General features: G+C 44.3%; 1 protein-coding gene and 1 long non-coding RNA gene across 4 annotated transcripts in view; one reads left to right on the forward strand and one right to left on the reverse strand.

Annotated features, from left to right (window-relative positions):
* LOC116845886 (receptor-type guanylate cyclase Gyc76C-like) overlaps positions 1 to 20,325 on the reverse strand; it is an 84,084-nt gene that overhangs the window by 13,825 nt on the left and 49,934 nt on the right. The gene's annotated exons all lie outside the window — the stretch shown is intronic.
* On the forward strand, positions 17,573 to 20,203 carry LOC116845888. The gene is made up of 3 exons (XR_004378358.1): positions 17,573 to 17,750; positions 18,252 to 18,482; positions 19,358 to 20,203. It is a non-coding gene; the product is annotated as an uncharacterized LOC116845888 (long non-coding RNA).

Genomic DNA, 20,325 nt, shown 5'->3' on the forward strand with positions numbered 1-20,325 from the left:
AAATTATGGTCAAAACAACAGAACAATCGAAATAATAATTATTATAAATTATAATTACTATAAATTATGGTCAAAACAACAGAACAATCGAAATAATAATTATTATAAATTATAATTACTATAAATTATGGTCAAAACAACAGAACAATCGAAATAATAATTATTATAAATTATAATTACTATAAATTATGGTCAAAACAACAGAACAATCGAAAAATATAGTTGGAGCAAAAAATAACTATAACTTTAGTTAGATCATTTTATTTCTTTCAATGCATGTATCTAATTCTAGACATTTTTATTCCTCTGGTCTCTAAATATAAACATTTAAATTTTCGGCATAAAACACATATATTCTTTGTTGAAACTTTAAATATTCGTATTTAAAGACTAAAATAATAAGAATGCCCAATGTTAGGTACATGTCCGGACATTACTTTTACCTCAATATAAAAATTCTACAAGTGAAATACGACTCACCAGTGTGCTATGGTGAGACAGATATAACCATCTTTTTCTGAACAGGTGTAAAAATACTGTGAAAATCGGCGCGGTTTACACACACGCAAAAATATGTTCTTGATCCTGAAATACAGACGGCAGTAATGCTGTCTCCCCGAATTCGCTTCCGGCAATATAAAAAGAACAGTTCGACGATCACGTTCTATTAATAGCGGCTATTAACTCTTGGCCGATGACGCCAATACAAGCCGTTTCAGCCTCGACAGACCATCCGCGAGCGACAGAGCTTTTAGCGAGAAAGCAGCGTTGCTAATTTTCCTTTGGCAGAATTTCCGCAAGACACCAGTGCAGAAAGTAAAGTTTTCATTTGCGTAAAGTAACCCGACCGTTAAGCTCGGCAGGTTGAATTTCTGCTGAAGTAAATTTCTGTGAATTAGCGCAAGCGGCTGCGACTCCGGCGGGGAAATTTATCGGACGAGTTCCGGTCACTCCACAAGACGCGGTTAAAATTCGCTGCCTTCGGGTTTCGCGCGCGCGAGAGGATCCCGAACTCTTCGAACATCAACGGCACAGTAAATTCTTTTATAACCGCAAAGCCCCGTTAATGGCCGTCGTCATTCGGTTATTTCTTTCGATCGTTATTTACCCGGCGGATCGGAAGGATCGGCGATACGGCGGATCGTTTGAGACTGGATAAATCGCGGAATTAATACTCCGGCGTGCAATTCGGTCGGGTGCGTTATCGCCACGAGTGTTTCGTAAAGCCTCGTGAAGTTTATATTTCGGGCCACTACACTTTCGCTAATTAACATTATTCCGCGTGCGTCGTATCTCCGTGGAGATGTTTACGGCACTTGACGATCGCGCCACGACAGCCTTAATGTGCGTGCGATCTACCGCTTCCTTTTTCTTTAATGTCGGATTTTTTTGCGCCCCTCGAGGACAGCGCTGCACCCGCTAAACGGGATTTTCAACGTTGCGCGTGCAATTAGACGGCCGTTCGTGTCACTCGGCACGAATATTTCTCAGCGATTGGGAGTCTTGCGCTTTCACGACGTTCTAAACGATATGATAGATGGCCGGGAAATAGTCGGCGGCTCCTCTTATCGTTATTTACGAGATCACTCGCGTCTCCTTTCAAGTTCAGAATGAACGATGGATATTCTCAGCGTATGCGATCATGTGAAAACTAACGCACTCATTAGCCGAAGGGTTTAATGCTAATTTCAGCGGCTGCAAGTGTGGAGATTGCAGAGCGCGATGCAGGTGTTCAGTCGCAGGATCAAAGCGACGATATTAATTTCTCGCGGATCTGATATCGGCGATCGAGTTTCCGCACGTAACCAACCTTGATACGCGATACGTGTCGTAATAGACACAAAGTTTTGTCCGTGCTAGAGAGATATTGAGAATTCAAGATTCCCGAACACCCCGAGGACGACGAACGGGCGACGAAATCTCGCTCCTCGTGTTCTGCTCAAATAGATCTCTCTTAAAATGAATCAGTCAAACATCACTGAAAACAGTGAATATACACTGATTTGCAGTTATAAGTATAGCACTGAAAGTGCACAGTGCTATACTCATAACTGATATCAATGACTATTCACTGATTCACTTTAAGAGAGATATCTCATGAGAATAACTCGAGTTATACCGAGGAATTGCTGTGGAAACTATCAAACCGCCGCGTTCCTTTTGGCTCTCGCGCTAAAAGCGTCACTCTTTTACGCTCTTTACCTAATTTTTTAATTCAATGTTAAAGGAAGACAGAACTGCTTTCAGCAGCAAAGCGTCGATATCAGCCAATATCTGCGTCGCACAGTCACAAGTCTCGGCAGTGCTGTTAATTTCTAGATAAAATTGTAATTACTCATAGATTAACTCATTAATCTTCCCGACGATAATTTTTTGCTAAAGCAACTGCGACTATTGGGTCGCGATGCTTCGCGAACACTCCGTTTCCTGTGTGGCAAAGGTCACGATCGGAGGGCACGCAGCGGATTGTGGCGCGTTTCAAGGCCGCCGTCGTTGAGACATCACTCTCATCCTCTCATCTGGACTGTGTCTGCAGCGTGAGACATTGTCGAAAACGCAAGAACACGGCGGCGCGGTGGGTACGTTTCCGCGCGAGACTGTCCCTCAATGCGTAAAGGTGGAGACCGATTCAGGTAACGGGGCGGCGATCGCGAAAAAGCCGGAGATACCGCGTGTGCGAGAGAGCCGCGCGACTTTCGTGCCTCTCTCTTTTTTTTCGCGGATAACCCGTTTCTCTTTCGGTTCCCCGTGGCGGTATGCCTATGCAACGGGTTTAGCGGGTACACACGGCGGCGGGACCCTTTTTTCTTCCTTCCTCCCGTCACTCTCTCTCTCTCTCTCTCTCTCTCTTTCTTGGTCCTCTGTCTCTGTCTCTCCGCAGCAAGGCGTCGTTGATATTTAAAACTGCTGCAACTATATTTAGACCGCGTCTATATTCATCAGCGGACGTGTCTATACATAGAGTACCGGCGTGTATTTACTAACTCATGCCGCCACCGTATGTACTGCGGGGCCGGGTGTCGAGGAATCAGAACCGAAGCATGTGTTGTAATCGCGGCAAGACCACGGCGGCGGCGGCGGCAGGCACGTAGCAAGACACTCCGTCCGTTGGGGAGCCCCTTCTTTTATCGCGTCGCACTTTTCATCGCATTTTCGTGTCCTGATAACATGATAGATGCTTTCAAACGCGTGCCGACTGATTAATCCTGGCCAAATGTTAACGCTCGCGCGTTAACGCTCTTGCAAAATGGACCTTGAATGAGGATAACAGTCGATATACCGTGCGCATCAGAATGCAGCCGCGCATCTGTCAATCGCGAAATAGCCTGTTTTTTCGAAATCTGTCGATTTCATTAAATATGCTATATTTACTATAACATTTACTAAACTTATCATATATAGAAATTGCCGATAAAACGAGCGACATGTCTCAGTTAGCTTCTCCTGCACGCGTTAGATGATGTATTCTATTCGCGCACCATCCAACATTCTCGAAATAGATTCGCTATTCTAATAACGCGGTGGTTGCATGGTTACGATTGTAGCCGATAAAAAGAGCCTCCGTGCATTCACATACACACACGCGCGCGCGCATGTGTGCATAATAGAATCCTTCTCGTCGTTAGAATTCTAAAAGAGTCGGTTTAAATTCCAATATGTCGATAAGCGTATCGGATGTACGGATGCGTGCGCGCGCGTGTGTGTATGCATATATGTATCGGTATATATGTGATTCTAATCGGAATCGCCGGGCCGGAAGGAGTCAATGCGGCCCTGGATCGGGGCCCAAGCGCGCCACGTGGTAGAGAGAGAGGAGGACAACCTCTTCGCAACGCGCATCAGCAAACAGAGAAGGAGAAGCAGCAACAGCAGCAGTACGCATTCACACGTATGCACGCACCGCGCGTAGCTACACGTAGTAAACATTCGCGTGCACACACACACACACACACACACACACACACACACACACACACACACACACACACACACACACACACACACACACACACACACACACACACACACACACACACACACACACACACACACACACACACACACACACACACACACACACACACACACACACACACACACACACACACACACACACACACACACACACACACACACACACACACACACACACACACACACACACACACACACACACACACACACACACACACACACACACACACACACACACACACACACACACACACACACACACACACACACACACACACACACACACACACACACACACACACACACACACACACACACACACACACACACACACACACACACACACACACACACACACACACACACACACACACACACACACACACACACACACACACACACACACACACACACACACACACACACACACACACACACACACACACACACACACACACACACACACACACACACACACGCACGCACGCACGCACGCACGCACGCACGCACGCACGCACGCACGCACGCACGCACGCACACACACACACACGCGCGCGAGCACGGGCGCGAACGCAACGGCGAGTCGACGCTTTCGTTTATTCATAAATCAACAGCGGTTCTATTTATAGCCAGCGGACAAATAGCGATAGTTGAGCGCGACGTAGTGAAACCTTGAGCAAAACGACGAAACCGCCGTTCGAATTAATGAGCAGCCGAATGGAAAATTAGGGAGCGATCGTACAGCGATGACCGATATCCCCCCGCGATTTCTCACGGCGCAGCAGCACGTGCGTGACTTTCAGGCTTTCGGGATTCGGCACATCGATTCTACCACATATACACGTGCTGCACATACGCGCGCACACAATGCACACACATGCAAGCGTGTACACACGCCGTGAGAGAGGTGTATATTGCGTTCCGCGAGGAAAGTGGACTCTAGAAAGTTCTCGTCGCGTGTTATTTGCGTCTCTCGATGGGAAATTCGTTCGATAATACCCCGAAGATCGCAGGTGCGAATCGTTGCTCGATGAACGCATTCCTTGGCCGTGTACTCTAGTCTCTAATTAGAGCTGCGCATTAAATACTATTTGTCACGAGAGACGTAGCGCTTTATAGTCTGCCTCGACTTGAAAAATTTAGTCCTAACGATTAGAAGTATTTTTCTCTTATTAAGATGATTTTCTAGATTTTTCCTCAGCATTCGAAAATGTCGACATGACTAAATATATGACTGAAGCAATCAATTCTCAGTGCAATCATATTTTATGGGACATGTAGCACAATCTGGCTCTGTCAGACCCGGGCAACTTGGCACTACTGCAGCTTTGTTGAAAATTAATATTTTTGGATTCTCTTCTAGAGAAAAGCCTCATCTGTAAGATAGCAGCGCAATATAATCAAAATCTGCGAACAGGTTCGCGCCATTTTTCAAATTTCCTGGAACCTTTGCGAAAGTTGGCGAGCGATCAAATATTCGGTCAAGTCTCACAGACTCGACATTGCACGCGGACGGTTAATTTGTGCCGAATACCACGACAAAACGCGATCAATTAAACGAAACACCGAGCAGCGCGAATCTTCACGAATGCGACAAAGCGAGTCACAGTCAGACTAAAGTATTTATAAGATAGACTCATCGCGGTGCGACTTTCCGCAAGCGACAATGATAAAACGCGAAATGCCAAATTTTCAGCGATTAACCGCGAATCCTTTCCGACGCCAACAGCAACGGCAACTGCTGCACGATGGGTTCACGGATCGCGGGACAAGCAGGCTGGCCCCCGTGGAATGGCGAGGGCGACCATACGGGCGTACGAATGGTACGGGATATCTCGTGGTATGGGACGACGGGATATACGCCATGGGAACGCGGCTGTAATGTTACGGGCTGGCTGCCGTTGCTGCTGCTGTTGATGCTGGTGCTTTGCCGCACCACGCCGGCCCGGCTCGGCTCGTTCACTCCTTCGTACGGTCTGTCGCTCGGCGAGCGAAGCAATAGCCCGGGCTAAATATAGCTGGCGATAAACACAGGCAGTTAGTGAGCCGCGGCGTGTAGCGCCGTCGGTATCCTTGGATATACACGAACGGGAAAGAGACACGGACAGAGAAAGAGAGAAAGAGGGAGAGACACAGGGAGAGAAACTGCACAAACCGAACCCGTGGGCCTTGTGTCGCGATACCGCGATATTTCGTTGGCTTCGTCATAATGCGCCGACCTCGGCGGGTGCACCCTCCGTTGAATTTTGGCGAAATCCACGATGTCCCACGAGCGAGCGACCACATCTTTCCACGTTGTTCGTTGACATTGAACATGATCTTCTCGTATCTCACTGAAAATCCGAAGGCGCAGCCTTCATTCACCGCTCCAAGCGCCGTCACGCTAAATGCGAATCGAAAAATTGGGACCTTCGCACGCGCAGCCGTACGTGTCGTACTTGAGGACTTTGCCGGCTCGATTCCGCCTTCATACCGATACCCGCACACACGTGCATACACTAGACATGATCTCCATGTTAAATAAAAAGAAATGAATATAAAGTAAATAGAAATATATCAAGACGAGTAAAAATGAATAAGAGGGCAAATTAGTTGTTTCACAACGTTCAACGTCGAACGAGTAGACAGCGAAATTTCTCCGAGAGCATCTTCGCGGTGCTGAACGCAGTTATCGAGTTCGCATTTTCGTGTCGCCCCCGACTTGGTTTCTCCCGATTCATTATCGTGACACAATTTCCCATCCTCGTGCGGTCGTTTCGAGGAGTCGAAACGAGACGCGTTTATCCTACTCGTCGCGTATAAAATACCTGACACTCACTTCCTCGTTCGGACGATTCTATCAACGCCGACATTATAACAGATCGAAAACGCACGATAATTTCGGCCGAGACGCGCCCGCGATCCGTTAATAAATTATCCGCGTCCGCGCCGTCGTCTGTTAATTGCACCGCGAGTTATCAGCGACGCTTGAAATTATATTTAGAGCGCCGTGTCGGGGACTCTCGACGCCGTGGCCGGGACGAGTTTAGCCGACGACAAATTAAAACGATTGCGAGCGAGTGAGCGAGCGAGCGAACTGTCGCGGCTCATTAAAATCGCACGCACTTCATGCAGCGACTTGAAAAGGCGTCTCGAGTTGCTGCGAGGATCTCGTGAAATTCGCGCGAACGTAATCAACTAATCAAGATCATCCCGCGAAATCAAGCCGCGCGTAAATCATCGCGCGCGCGTGCGTTTAATATGTATGTTGCAGTGTCGGCGTGTTTCTCTCGTCCGAATGACGACAGGATAATCGCGCGAATTAGTCTGATCGCCAAATACCCGCGAAACGCGTGGTCTGTCGCTTGCCTTTCAATCGAATTTACGGCGAGCTAGGTTTGCACGCGTGAAACCTCGGTCTAATTGGCCGTAATCGTGCAAGAACGATCCAACTCCTCATGGAGTATATTTCGAAAGAGATGACGATGAAAATGTGATGCACGATTCAAAAAGTACAGACGGCACCGAGGTTCTTAGTAATCATTCGAGAAATCAAGTATGGTGAACTTTCTTCCCTTCAAGAATATTTATTGACAAGCTTAACTCTCAGAAAATGAATGAAAAAGACGCAATTAGGAAAAAATGGTACAATTAGTAGAAAATGAGAATTGTTTTTCTATTAATTTTAGGTGCTCATAAGGTTTGAATCTGTTTGGTTTTACACGGAAAGATGTACGAAATAATATCTCGCTATTTAGCAGAAACTAAAAAATCATAATTTTGTGGATTCGATCATTCCTGTATGACTATGGTCAATTAGATATCACGGCCAATAGCCCGTAATGACGTTGCCATCGACATCCTCGGGATATACTCCTCGTCCGCAATTTACTCTTCGATTTACGCGCGGCAGCTGCGTGAAAACACACATCAGATACAGAATTGATCGTCGGACGCACGTCGAGATCGATTTTGCAATGGGCATTGCACAGATCGGAATTGCACCGCTATCTATTCTTGGAACGAGGCTACAGAATCGCCATAAAAACTATTTATCGCTCTTCCTCCCCTCGTCGGCGAGCAGTAGGAAAATATTTGAAATTGATAGGGGGACAGTATGTTCGCTGTGAAGAATAGCGTTACTTAGCTGATACGCTTGGCCGAGAGAAGTCCGATTCGCGGACGTGTAGGAGTTGTTGGAAGAAAAATTAAATTTAAAATTATATAAATTTGTAGCGAACTCCTCCATCTCGTGTAAATATCGTTGTTGTCGACAAGCAAGAAATATTGACAGAAAAGTGCCTATTTTTTTCCGAATAATTTTCGGTTTCTCTCTTTTTCATCTTCGCGTGATAGTCGGACTGTTGATAGGCAGAAATTATGATATACGAGAGCGCTACGTACGGGAGAGTTTATGGGGAATGTGTTCAAAACAAATAAGAATACCGTGGCTACTTTAAAAATATGAAACACTAAAACGGCAATTGCTCCCCGATTTTATTAGACGACTTCCCGGTTTTTGATGTGCGCATTTTACGACGCCGCGAAAGTGTTATTGCTGGCAAGAAATGTGACAGCCGAGCTGATCTCATTATCCCGAACGCGGAAGCAATGATGCACGAGGAATACGGTTTAACCTTGCACCGGTTCTCAGAGAAATGGCGGGCATGCTCGCTTCTGCTCGTATGTCGCGGCTATTCATTGTGTTCCCGCCACAATAAAGCCGCCAATTGCGGAAAAGAGGTGCGCGCTGATGAATCAGGCGACCATTATGACATATCGCGAACAGCATTCCGCATCTTTATTCATGTATACCGGCTAATTATCCGTGCTCAATCTGTCAGATGTTTCCCGACTCGGTTACTCCCACAAGTATTAGTAGCAGTAGTAGAGCAGAAATAAATGCGTCCCGACATTTTCGATTGCGTAAGCCACGCGCTTATGAATCGCGTGAAACAAATGGCATCTAGAACCAACAGAAGATTAATTGACGTCCGGAGAATTATTGATAGAAATCTGAGATGTATCGACAAGTATAGAAAAAGAAAAAAATGTGAAGGAATATCAGCGATCGCTAGAAAGTCTGATCGGAAAATTAATAACTGAGAGGAGATAACACATAAATATAAGTAGTAGCGACACAAATGACAAAAAATTATAAAAATAATTTCTTTTTTCTAACTTCTCGCGCGTATGACTAATTGGTTGTAATTATAGAATAATTCAACTCACTGAAGTATGTCTCGAGAAAAATCAAGATGAATATTTGATGTATGATTTGCAATGTAAAGATAGCATGTTCTTTGCAATCGTTCGAAGAGTCAAGCATTATGAATTTTCTTTCCTTTAAGCATGTTTATTGGCAAGTTCAATTAAAAAACAAAACTGATAAAAAAGACACAACTAGTAGAAAATAAAAATTATTTTTTAATTAATTTTAGCCGTTTGGATTTCTTGTATGTAGAAAAACGTATGGATTACCCATTGATAAAAAAACAGAGACTCGAAAATCATAATATTGTGGGTTCAATCATTCCTGTACAACTACAGCCAATTTTGCACGATGACAGATGCACTCGGCTTGTCAAATTGACGCTCATGTGTCAGAAGATGCGTCGATGTACGCGTGTTGCGAATCCCCGAATGTTCGATGAGACGACTCGTTCGAGAAATTCGCGTATCCACGTAGCAAGGCGACAGCTAACCAAGACGCCGTCGTAAAACGAGGGAAGAACATCATCGGCGGACCATACATTCTTGTTGACCGAATGAATACGCGTCCGTACCGTTGGGTCCATAATTGGTGTCGGCCAATTAAGGGTTAATTGAGTGCATTTTAGCTCGAAACCGGCCGCGTTGTCGTCACTTAAGGCACCCACACCAAGCCGAAAGCGGGTCTCGTAGAGACGACCGATGCTGATCTATGCGCGCTGCTAGTGCACACAGTAACTCGCTGCTTGTTTACTGCGTTATAAATAATTAAACGTATTTTCATATCGATAGCGTTTGCTCCGAGCGGAAAAATCCGCACCTTTCCCTCTGTGGGAATAATAACTAGGATAATGATACATAATGAGTAAAGTAACAACGAGATGCTGAGTTAGACTGCGGATTTCAACGCTGGGACGTTGACGATTCTCGAATGACTGAGAGATTCGGAAAATAATTTTCACGAACAAAAGTACATAGGTATTACAATCTTGTCTCTCACGTAACCCCAAATAATTTCCACTTAACCTTCTGATAGTCGTGAGTATCTCATAGACGCTGAGCGACTTTATTTTGGTACGGCGCAGAGTCGGGTTTAAGAGTAATGCGCGCTATATTTGTATCTTCCTAGAAAAAATAATTAAAATTGCGAAGATTGATATTCTCTAAATCTCACTCGGAAAGTAGAATCAAATTACTCGAATTCAAGTTATTTTCACTCTGAATCGCCGAGTGAATATTTTCCACTCAAAATTGAAGAGTAAATCTGACATATTATACTGTCGTAGGAACAAATTCATTCTGATTGGTGGTAATATTCGTTTGTATGGAATCAGAACCGACTCTAAGCTTGAGTGAAACATTTACTCTTGCGGTTTTCAGTGGCAGTATTTTCACTGGTACTTTGAGTGAAAATACCGCTACTTTCCACTCGTTTTGAATGAGATTCCACACGAAGAAATTTAGAAAGTGCACGGCTATTTCTTAAAAATGCTGTATTTCCCTTTCCATAAAAGAACAAAAAATTGATGATACTTAATGAAATTCCCATTTCGTTTGACAACGACCCGCAATTAGCTAAGAAAAGGCTAAGGAAAGTTTACTGTCCCGACAATGGATTGGAAATCGAAATAAAGCGAATAGAGCGGAAGCATAGCTGTGTGTGCGATAACGACGATCTCGCGAGACCACGATTGACTCATTAGCGTCCGAATACATTGAAATGTTACCGTAGGGCCGCGATATCTCAGGTTTGCCCGGCGATTATGCCGTCGTGTGCCATCAATCGTGTGTCGCTCCGTCGTTACGCAAGTCACTTGAGCGACGGTTTCTCGCGAAGAAGTCGGTATTAATTCAATTGTGTCGCGCGCAGTGGGGCAATATCCGGGCGGGAAAAAAAGGCAGTTGATTGATACCGTTCGCTTCGCGCTTCTGAACTCGGACGCAGTCGAGTGCGAAAAGTAGCGCGCTTACAGCTGATATCTCTCAAGCATCGCGAGCGCGACGATTTTTCTCCTCCTCGCGAGCCGCGACCGCGTTTACATTAATAAACGTCGGCGCCCTTCTCGTTATGGACGGCGAATTAATCGCACCGCTATTATTACCTTGACGTTATTAGCAACGTCTACAGTACGCTCTACCAACCTACCTACCTACCTACCTACCTACCTAACTATCTACCTACCTACCTATCTATCTACCTACCTACCTACCTACCAACCTAGCTAACTATCCATCCATCTATCTATCTAGCTAGTTAGTTGACTAACTAGCTAGCTAGCTAGCTACCTACCTATCTACCTACCCTCCCCATTAACTTACATGACTTCGATCAGCAATCTTTGCTTGTCTCCTTGAAAAGATAATAACGTTCCAATGGACGCCTTGCAAGTCATCAAACTGATATCGACTATAAATACGACAAACGGTGCAAAAATAGACAGTGTCTATGCAAAGATTCGGGACAAGAGCGTGTTCCAGCAACGGTTGGACGTCCGTATGACCGTCTGTCTGTCCGTCAGGCGCGCCGATCGACTAGAACGAAATAGACCGATGACGCATTTATCTAACAGTGTCGCTCGTAACCGTTTGTTTGCCCCGGCCGATTTTTATTATTCTCGATACGGCACGGCGACAGCGGCGCGCTCTCGCTCGCGGCATGCATAAATATTAATTGATCCTGTTTGTGCAATATTACGTTACACGCGCTTGCTCTTTTTTCTTTCTCTCTCTTTCTCCCCCCCCCCTCTCTCTCTCTTTCTCTCCACGCAACACAAATACACGCGCGTCGGCGATGATGATGATGATGATGAAGCAAACGCGGCACGGACTCTCTCAGCCGTGTGCGAAACCAGTATTCTCACGCGCCGCGCGGCCGTTCATTCTTCCATTCCGCCGTTCTAAAAATAGCACGCGTTTGTGCGCGCCAAAGCACGCGCGTCACTTTTCCGCTTATGATAAATGAATTTCTCATCGGGCCGCGTATACAACGCGCGCGATACCAGCCATTAATTCGCGAATTTCTTTTCAAGCAATTCTTTTTTCACTTGCACTTGAATATTGATACGCGATGGAAAGAAAAAGATGTTACTCGTAAAGCACACGTCGTGACTCATAACGGCATATTATAAAATTAAGTGACTTTATTAATACGTCGATTTCGGCTTCTTTATGATTCTAATCGTATTCAAATATTAAATATTACACGTGGTAATCAAGCCCGAGTGGCAATTCTGCGGCAGCGTAGTCAAAGTTGGCTGAGGCCAAGAGATCAATTGACCCTGGTTGCGCAACAATATGATCCAACTCTCACGGAGCACATTTCGAAAAAAAGTAAGGATGAAAATTTGATACACGATTCAAAGAGTACAGATAACTCTGAGATAGTTCGCAACAGTTCAGCAGAGACAAGAAGTTAAGCATAGCCAATTTTCTGGTCTTTAAGAATAAGATGCGGGTAATTCGAAAATCCCGAGCGTCTCTCGACGATTAATTACAGGCAAAGTGTGACGGCTCTATTTTAACGAGCACAGATACATGTCACCCTCTAATCGCTGTATCCAGTGTTATGTAAAAACGGATTGACCTACTTATCAGAGAAGTGCATCGCGATGTATATGCGAATACGTCCCGTACCGCTGACATAGTAAATCGCTTTCGGGATCACTATCGTCGAAAGCATATCAAAGCGCGTTCGGGTCGTCACCTAACTTTCCACATGAAAGAGATACATCAATTTTCCACATGAAAGAGATACATGTACGTAAACGCTGAAACATTTCAGCCGTTAGTATTCTCTCCGCGAGCACACAGCTCTCGCTTAGTTATTTATGTCAATGACAGATACCAGCAAAAAAAGGATGACCAGGTAAAAAAAAAGAATTGTTTTAATAATCGAACAGCGGTAGTTTCACTTATCCGACGCGGGAAACTGAAAGACAAGTTCAAGTTTCTGCAAATGAAGCTTCGGTAGAAACGCGTACATGAAGTTTTGCGTTCCATTTAATTTTACTTCATTCTCCTCCTCTCTTCTAATTTGAACGAGTTGGTTCAAGTTTCAAGCATCTCCAAGAACCGATTTTTCGAACAGCAGTTTGAATTTCTCAAGATTCTTTCTCAGGATCAAGAATTGTTTTAACATTATATATGATGTGTTTGAGCGGAGTTTAAGCTCGAGAAAAAGAAATCCAAGTTTCGACTCTACGGAAAAGTCGGTCCCGAATGTTCCACGTTGAGAATCGACAATTCGCGACGAGCGATTTCCCGCAAGGTTACGAATTTTATCGCGGAATCGATCACGGGGCGTGCGCTGCGTTTCCAAGACGTCGCGTGGAATTTATCGTTAAGAGGAAGCGCGGTTGACAAGAAATAGCTTGTATTTATACATAGGATACTCTTCCACGCAGATGTCTCATTATCGAGATACCGGTGAAGAGCGATCTCTAGCGACGCGCAATACAAAATGGCAGACGAGAGGAGACGGGGAGAAGACACGAAGAGAAAACGCCGACGAGGGCAGTTATCGCGCGCTCGTCTTCGCTCGTGTAATAATCGCGACCGGTTTTCCATCTGGGCCCCGACAGTGGCCGATTGTTGGCCGATTGCGGCAATTTTCGTCGGCGCGCGATTTCCCGTGCCATGCCGTGGAACTGCCATCGAAACGTACGATCCAATTAAATGGCTGGCACAGTTTATCACCGTTTCTCGCTTCCATACGGCGCATCAACACACACATACACACTCTCTCTTTCTCCCTCTCTCTCGTTTGTACGAGTAACAAGCAACGCGCTGGTTGGAGTAACAAACCACGAACGGTTGTGTCTCGCTCGGTTTCTTCGCGTCTCTTAATGTCGCGCGATATATTTAAACGGTGATAATACGGCGAACGAATCGTATAGATTCTCGCGAAACCGGTATTCTCACGCTCCGCTCGTTCGTCTGTCCTGGCTGCTAAAGATAGCACTCGTTTCAATATCGCCGAAGGATGCTGAACGCGCTCGGAGTTCTCGCTCCTTCAGACAAAAATCGGATAAATCGGTCGGCACTGGTGCGCGCGTGCGCTTCGCTGCGATTTTATTATTCGAGCGTGTAAAGCCGCTTGTATACGACGGATAGGCGACGTTCCTCGATAAGAATCCGTGTACTCATAACCAGTATCGTCGGGCTTTTGGTACAATTGTACCAGATTCATTACAATTAATGACTTATTACAGCGCGTCTTGGGCTAGCAAATAGTACTCTTCGTGTAAGAGACTATATATCTGTGAGATAATGTTTGTGACTAATAGCATTGACATTCAGTACAAGGAAATTTTTTTTCTTCTGACAATACTATTCTCTTTCGTAACATTCATGAAATAATTTGTTTCGCTAAGGTCTATATTCCGACTCCGACTTACATCGGAGGTACTTCTTTTTAACTCTTTCAGGACGGGGGGTTGTTCGGAGAGATAATTATAGAAAAGTACGTATTATATGGGTTTTTGGGGTCGTTGAATCTGAAAAATCTTAGATTTTTAAAATTCTGTGATTCAATATGGCGGATAAATAATATAAATATCACTCAATTTCCGTGAAATTTGAATTATGAAACTGGAAATCAATCAAGATTTTCACTAATTCAAATTTAAAGAGTATGAAGTTCCACGGAAATTGAGTCATATTTACATATAATTTGGCATCTTGAAAATCACCATATTTGATTCGCTATTTTGAATTTTACATTTTTTACTTCAAATTTGGAAAGAGCACCCCAAAAAACCCCTACATACCAATTTTTGTGAATATCGGATCGATGGTTTCTGAGATACATGCATGAAGACCGTAGAGCATCAAAAGATGTCTCCCATCCTGAAAGGGTTAAGAGAAGCGTTTCTGGTGTAAGAGAACTGGATGTAAGCGAAATACATTATTTTAAGTTTTTTCTCCGACTTACACCGAGCTTACTTCAACTTACTCACGTATTGCAATTGATCCTCAAAAATACGTCACAAGACATCGACATTGTTTTTCGTCCATTTCCGTTCTCCATTATACGCGTTTCCAAAGACAGAATTTATCACGTCGTCGCACTAAGATCGCCTCCCTTCGAGGAAGGGATGCCGTTCCGCGCAGATAGGGAAGAAATATCGACGCGGCGGAAAGAGCGCGGTGTTCTCGCGTCAGGGGTGGAGATTATTTAATGGCCGGTCGCAATTAGGGAGATTCGTGATAAGTTGCCAACGCCGCCGGCGTGCCGCTAATGGAATATGGCTTCGATTTAGAAGTCGCGCGGCATTAGAATGTCGCGGCATCCGGACGAGAGCAAGAAGCTAATGAACCGACGGCGAGGACGACGTGGAATCGTCGCTCGTCCGTTCCGGAGATTATTAAATGGAACGAGCGATTAAGAAGATTTAACGATCGCCGCGGTGCAATCGCGCGCCGGAACAGATGTTGCGGCGGCCAGCGTGTCGGTTGATTTTAAGTGGCGCCTGCAGTCTCTTCGAACCTCCCGGACGCAGAAATAGTTGAAGCTCTGTTAGCGTCCACGACGGGGAAAAAAGCGCGCAATTCCTTTTTCCTCGAAATCGCGGTGAAACCCGCGCAAGTAGAAGCTTCAGAGCTTTGCGCCCTTCGAGAATAAATAATAGTTGCACGCGTTTATTTATCTGCAAAAAAAACAGCATTTCTTGCAATAAAATAGAGTATTGTGAAATTTGTGAATTATTCCGTAATACTGGATGCAATTAAATCTGACTTATTGTAGATCTAAAAATAGACATGACAATCAGACCTTCTTTTTACATGTAATTGATTCAATTAGGTTGATCTTAGATACCTATAAGATGATGCTATGACCCCGATGATAAGCTATGCAATGCAACATAGCAATCAGGACCTAATTAATAAGATTTATTAAAAATTAAGATCTTAATAATAAAGACATAAAAATAATAATAATACCAAGGACTTAAAAAAATAATAATACCATCACTTTACACAAACTTTATGGGAAAGAAGTTTGATTAGACTGAGCAAACTTCTCGTAAGATATGAACGAACCAAAAATTCTGATTCAAGTTACCAGAATTATGTTCTGGTTAACGAAATTTCTACTTAATTTGAGCAAAATTCTGGTGACTTCAACCAAAATTTTTTGATTTATTTTATTAGAAATTAGTTGATTCAACCAAACTTTTCTTTTCGTATAGATAATTAATCGAGACCAACCTGATCAGGACCAAATTTCAGGCCGAGAAGAAGTTACACGATCATAAATATCGCATAATTTTAAACAGATGTTGGCGAAAAACGGATAGGGAAGTGACGAGCCGTACAAGTTCGCTGTCGGAAGCCGACACGGAGAGGCGTCGCGGCAGCCGAAGACAGCCGTTTCACTCGCGATTCCGGCAGCGGCAGTTAGAGTGGCTAATTAAAAAGATTTAACGATCACTTAAACGACCATGTGGCGAAAGACGTCGCTGCCGGCTCTCTCTCTCTCTCTCTCTCCCTCTCTCTCTCTCCCTTTCTCGCGTGCGCGCAGGAGAGAAAGACCGAGCGCGTCAGGCCGGGGGACAACGACGGGCTGACACCGACGCGACGCGACGCAGCCGCACCAGGTGAGCGTCCGCGCGAGTGCATCACACAGACCGCGCTATAAATAGACCGCGAAGGTCAGGGGAATCGGCAGTTTTCATGCAAATGCACCGCCGATAGAATAGCACGCGGCTTCTTTCGCGCTGAGAACCGATCGCGACGGATCGTAACGCGCAAAAATCCTCGCGAAAGACGCGTTCTCGAGCGCGATCGAAGGACGCGGGATAACACACGCGCCGCGTTACACTTGCGATTGACTTTCAAAGTGCCACCGATAATCACCGATGACGCGGCGACTTGCGTCGTTGTTGACCAAGTGCAAAAAACGAATGAACGAATTAAGTGTTCCGCGACGGCATTGGCTCGCGAAATACGGCGGCGGCGACATTGGATAGCCGTGCGAACAATTGGCCGTAGTTATGCAAGAATGATCTAATACAGTTAGTCTCGAAAAAAACGAAGATAAAAATTTGATACATGATTTAAACATATACAGACAGTACTAAATTTCTTCACAATCGTCCAAATGATGAATTTTCTTTTTTTAAGGATATATTCATTGACAAGCTTGACCCTAAAAAAGGGATAAAAAAGACGCAACTGATGAAAAATAATGCGACTGATAAAAGATAAAGACCGTTTTTTTAATTAATTTTAGACGCCTATGAGGCTTGGATCGTTTCATATAGAAAGTGGTGTGGGCCAATTAGTAAAAAAATAGAAATCCGAAAATCATAATTTTGCGAATTGGATCATTCTTGCATAGCTACGGCTAATTCTCCAATTTGTAGAGCGTCGTCACCTCGTGCGGCTGCGATCAACAGGTGGTTGCGCCAGTGTCAGACGGCCGAGAGCTTGCGTGTGGCATTAAGCGCTCACACACACAGGTAACGCATAAGTGGCTCGCGTTACCTGTCGAAAGTTCCCACCGGTTCGTGGTACCCGCACGCCTTATTACGAGAGCCTCGCTGCCGCATAGGTGGGCATTCAGGCTCGCCGTCCACCTACAGGTATGTACCTAAATGGATGGGTATCTCGACACGAGCGCGAGATGACCCACGCAATCGGGTCGTTCGCTCGCTCGCTCGAAAGCAGCCTCCTCCTCCTCGTCGGCACGCTCACGTCAACGAATCCGGAAAACGCGTCCACGTGTAATTTCGCGAGCGACGACGGACGCTGAATGCGGCAGTCGTAATCATTGGGTTTCGTGTACGTTATGGAATCGGCAAGACCGATTCTCCGGTTGGCGTCTGGAAGTTTCACGCAGCGAGTCGATGGGACTGAAGCAAGTTTTTAACTACACACGGTTGGAATATAAAAAAATTTTCAAGTATCTTATATAAATTTTTTATAAGGCTTTGAAAAGATATCATTAAACTTCTCTAGATAAAGATGATTGATAAATACTGATATTACGGACGTTAATTAATTAATAAGAGGGGCAGTTTCGCGTGTCAGCAATAAAGACGAGCTTCGGAAAGTGATAATTGTCATACGTTATTTTTTTTTAGAAACAGAAAAAATTTGCTGCTGAGACAAAATCTACGGTGGATGAGAAGGAAACTCGAAACGGAAATATAAGAATGCAGATATCAAAACGCCGAAATAACGAAAGTTGAGGACGGAAACGCCGGCGACGAAAAGGCGCATCGCTTGACGAAATTTAAGTCGATGGAGAAGAAGGAATCCGACGAATTCGCAACGCGAATGCCGCGGTGAACCACGAGTGAAACTAGGTGAAAGTAAGTACACAGGTAGCTCCTTATGCTTATATGCTGTCCCTCACGCGCCAAGAGAAGGGCTACCGGCATGCCCGCTCGATCGCCGATCTTCTTTTTCCACCGTTGTACAGAAAAAATCCGTTACGTCGAATGCAATCGTTCGCTCGCGATCAGTTCAAGTATCCGTGCATTTCTTATACGTTTCTAGGCATTAATTACTCGCGAGAAAAAACTTTATACGTATATTAGTGTCATTAAAATATCACCTAATATTTTTAAGCACGAGAGGCAAAACACGGTGTAGAATTCTGACGTTATAAATTAAAACATCTCAAATACGAAATGAGAGCGTCGAGTTAGAATGTTCCATATTACAAATTTGAAACATATAAAATCTCGATAGTGAATGTATATCATTCCTTACGGGGATAAGGGATAAAAAATAGTAGAAAGTAGTAGTAGAAAATAGTAGAAAATAGTAGAATAGTAGAAAGGGATAAGAAAATAGTAGGGATAAGAAAGAGAAACGAAAAAGGAATGATACATGTGAGGATTTGTCTTTCCTTCCTTTTTTTGAACCATTCAATAAGATAAATTGTAGTTATGCAAGAATGACCCAATCTACAATAATCCAACTAACGATTATTAAAATGGAGTACATTTAAAAAAAATGAAGATGACAAATGTGGTACACGATTCAAAAAGCATAGATAGCACTGAGGTTCTTCGTAATCGTTGAAGGAGTCAAGAATTTCCTTCTCTTTAAGGGCATTCATTGACAAGCTTAACCTTTAAAAATGGACAAAAAAGGCAAAAAAGCACAATTACTAAAAAATAAAGATTGCTTTCTAGTTAATTTTAGCCGCCTATAAGACTTGAATCTTTTTTTGTTTTAGGTAGAAAGACGTACGAACTGCCCATTGGTAGAGAAAACACTCAAAAAAACATAATTTTGTGCGTTAGATCATTACATAACTATGGTCAGTTGTTCCACTTACAAGGTATACAATGTTTTTACGGTTCCTTTCACTTACTCGTTTTCCACGTTACGGTGCGTTACTTGAATATCGGGGATCAATTACGACTCGCCGCCCAATCTGGGCTCTTTAATTTCCAAACGCGAGGCGCACTCTCGACTTTTTGTCTTATTTTCCCCTCGATCTCTCGCACGCTCGTTTTTCTTTTGGCCTTACCGCCGGGAATTAGCATAAATTAGTCCGGGAGGTCTCCGGGATGTTCAGCTATCACTTTCCCATGCATCCGTATGGATGCGCGTCTCTGAGCGTTGCTTTTTCGAAGACGAGTTTCTTCTACGTTGTCGTAATCTCCAATCGGTTGGTGAAGCTTTTCGTGAAGATGAATCGCGAAGATTTATATTGACAGGTTGTCTCGTCGACGGAGATCGGATCTCGTGAAACTTTCCACGACGATATATAACCCCAACTACGGGTCAGACGGGCTTTTCCGCGACCGACTCGACGGTTCATTTCATGAGGGACCTTTGGCACCGCGACGACTTTCACGAAAACATAAAATGTCGCGGAAGATGTCGTTTGGCTCGTTTGACTTCGTGCCACCGATACGCAGCTGCGCTCATCAAACAAATTCCTAATGTCCGTTGATTAAAAATTCCGCGCGGTAAGGAACGCGACGATATATTGGATAGGTGTACGTTTTAATGAGCTATACATTAGGCCACGTGATTAACTTATGTGACAATAAAAAATAATTAATTCAATTAAGTTTGAAGTGAGACTGATTGAGAAAGCGTCGATCAAGTTATATGATAAAACGAAGAAAAAATTAATCAAGTCAAAAAAAAACCGATTTGCTCCATTGTAAATTCATAATAACAGAATTCAGA

The sequence above is a fragment of the Odontomachus brunneus genome, unplaced genomic scaffold (genome assembly GCF_010583005.1).
Source record: "Odontomachus brunneus isolate Ranch 3 - 2012 unplaced genomic scaffold, Obru_v1 Obru_scaffold_059, whole genome shotgun sequence".
NCBI classification, from domain to species: Eukaryota; Metazoa; Arthropoda; class Insecta; order Hymenoptera; family Formicidae; genus Odontomachus; species Odontomachus brunneus.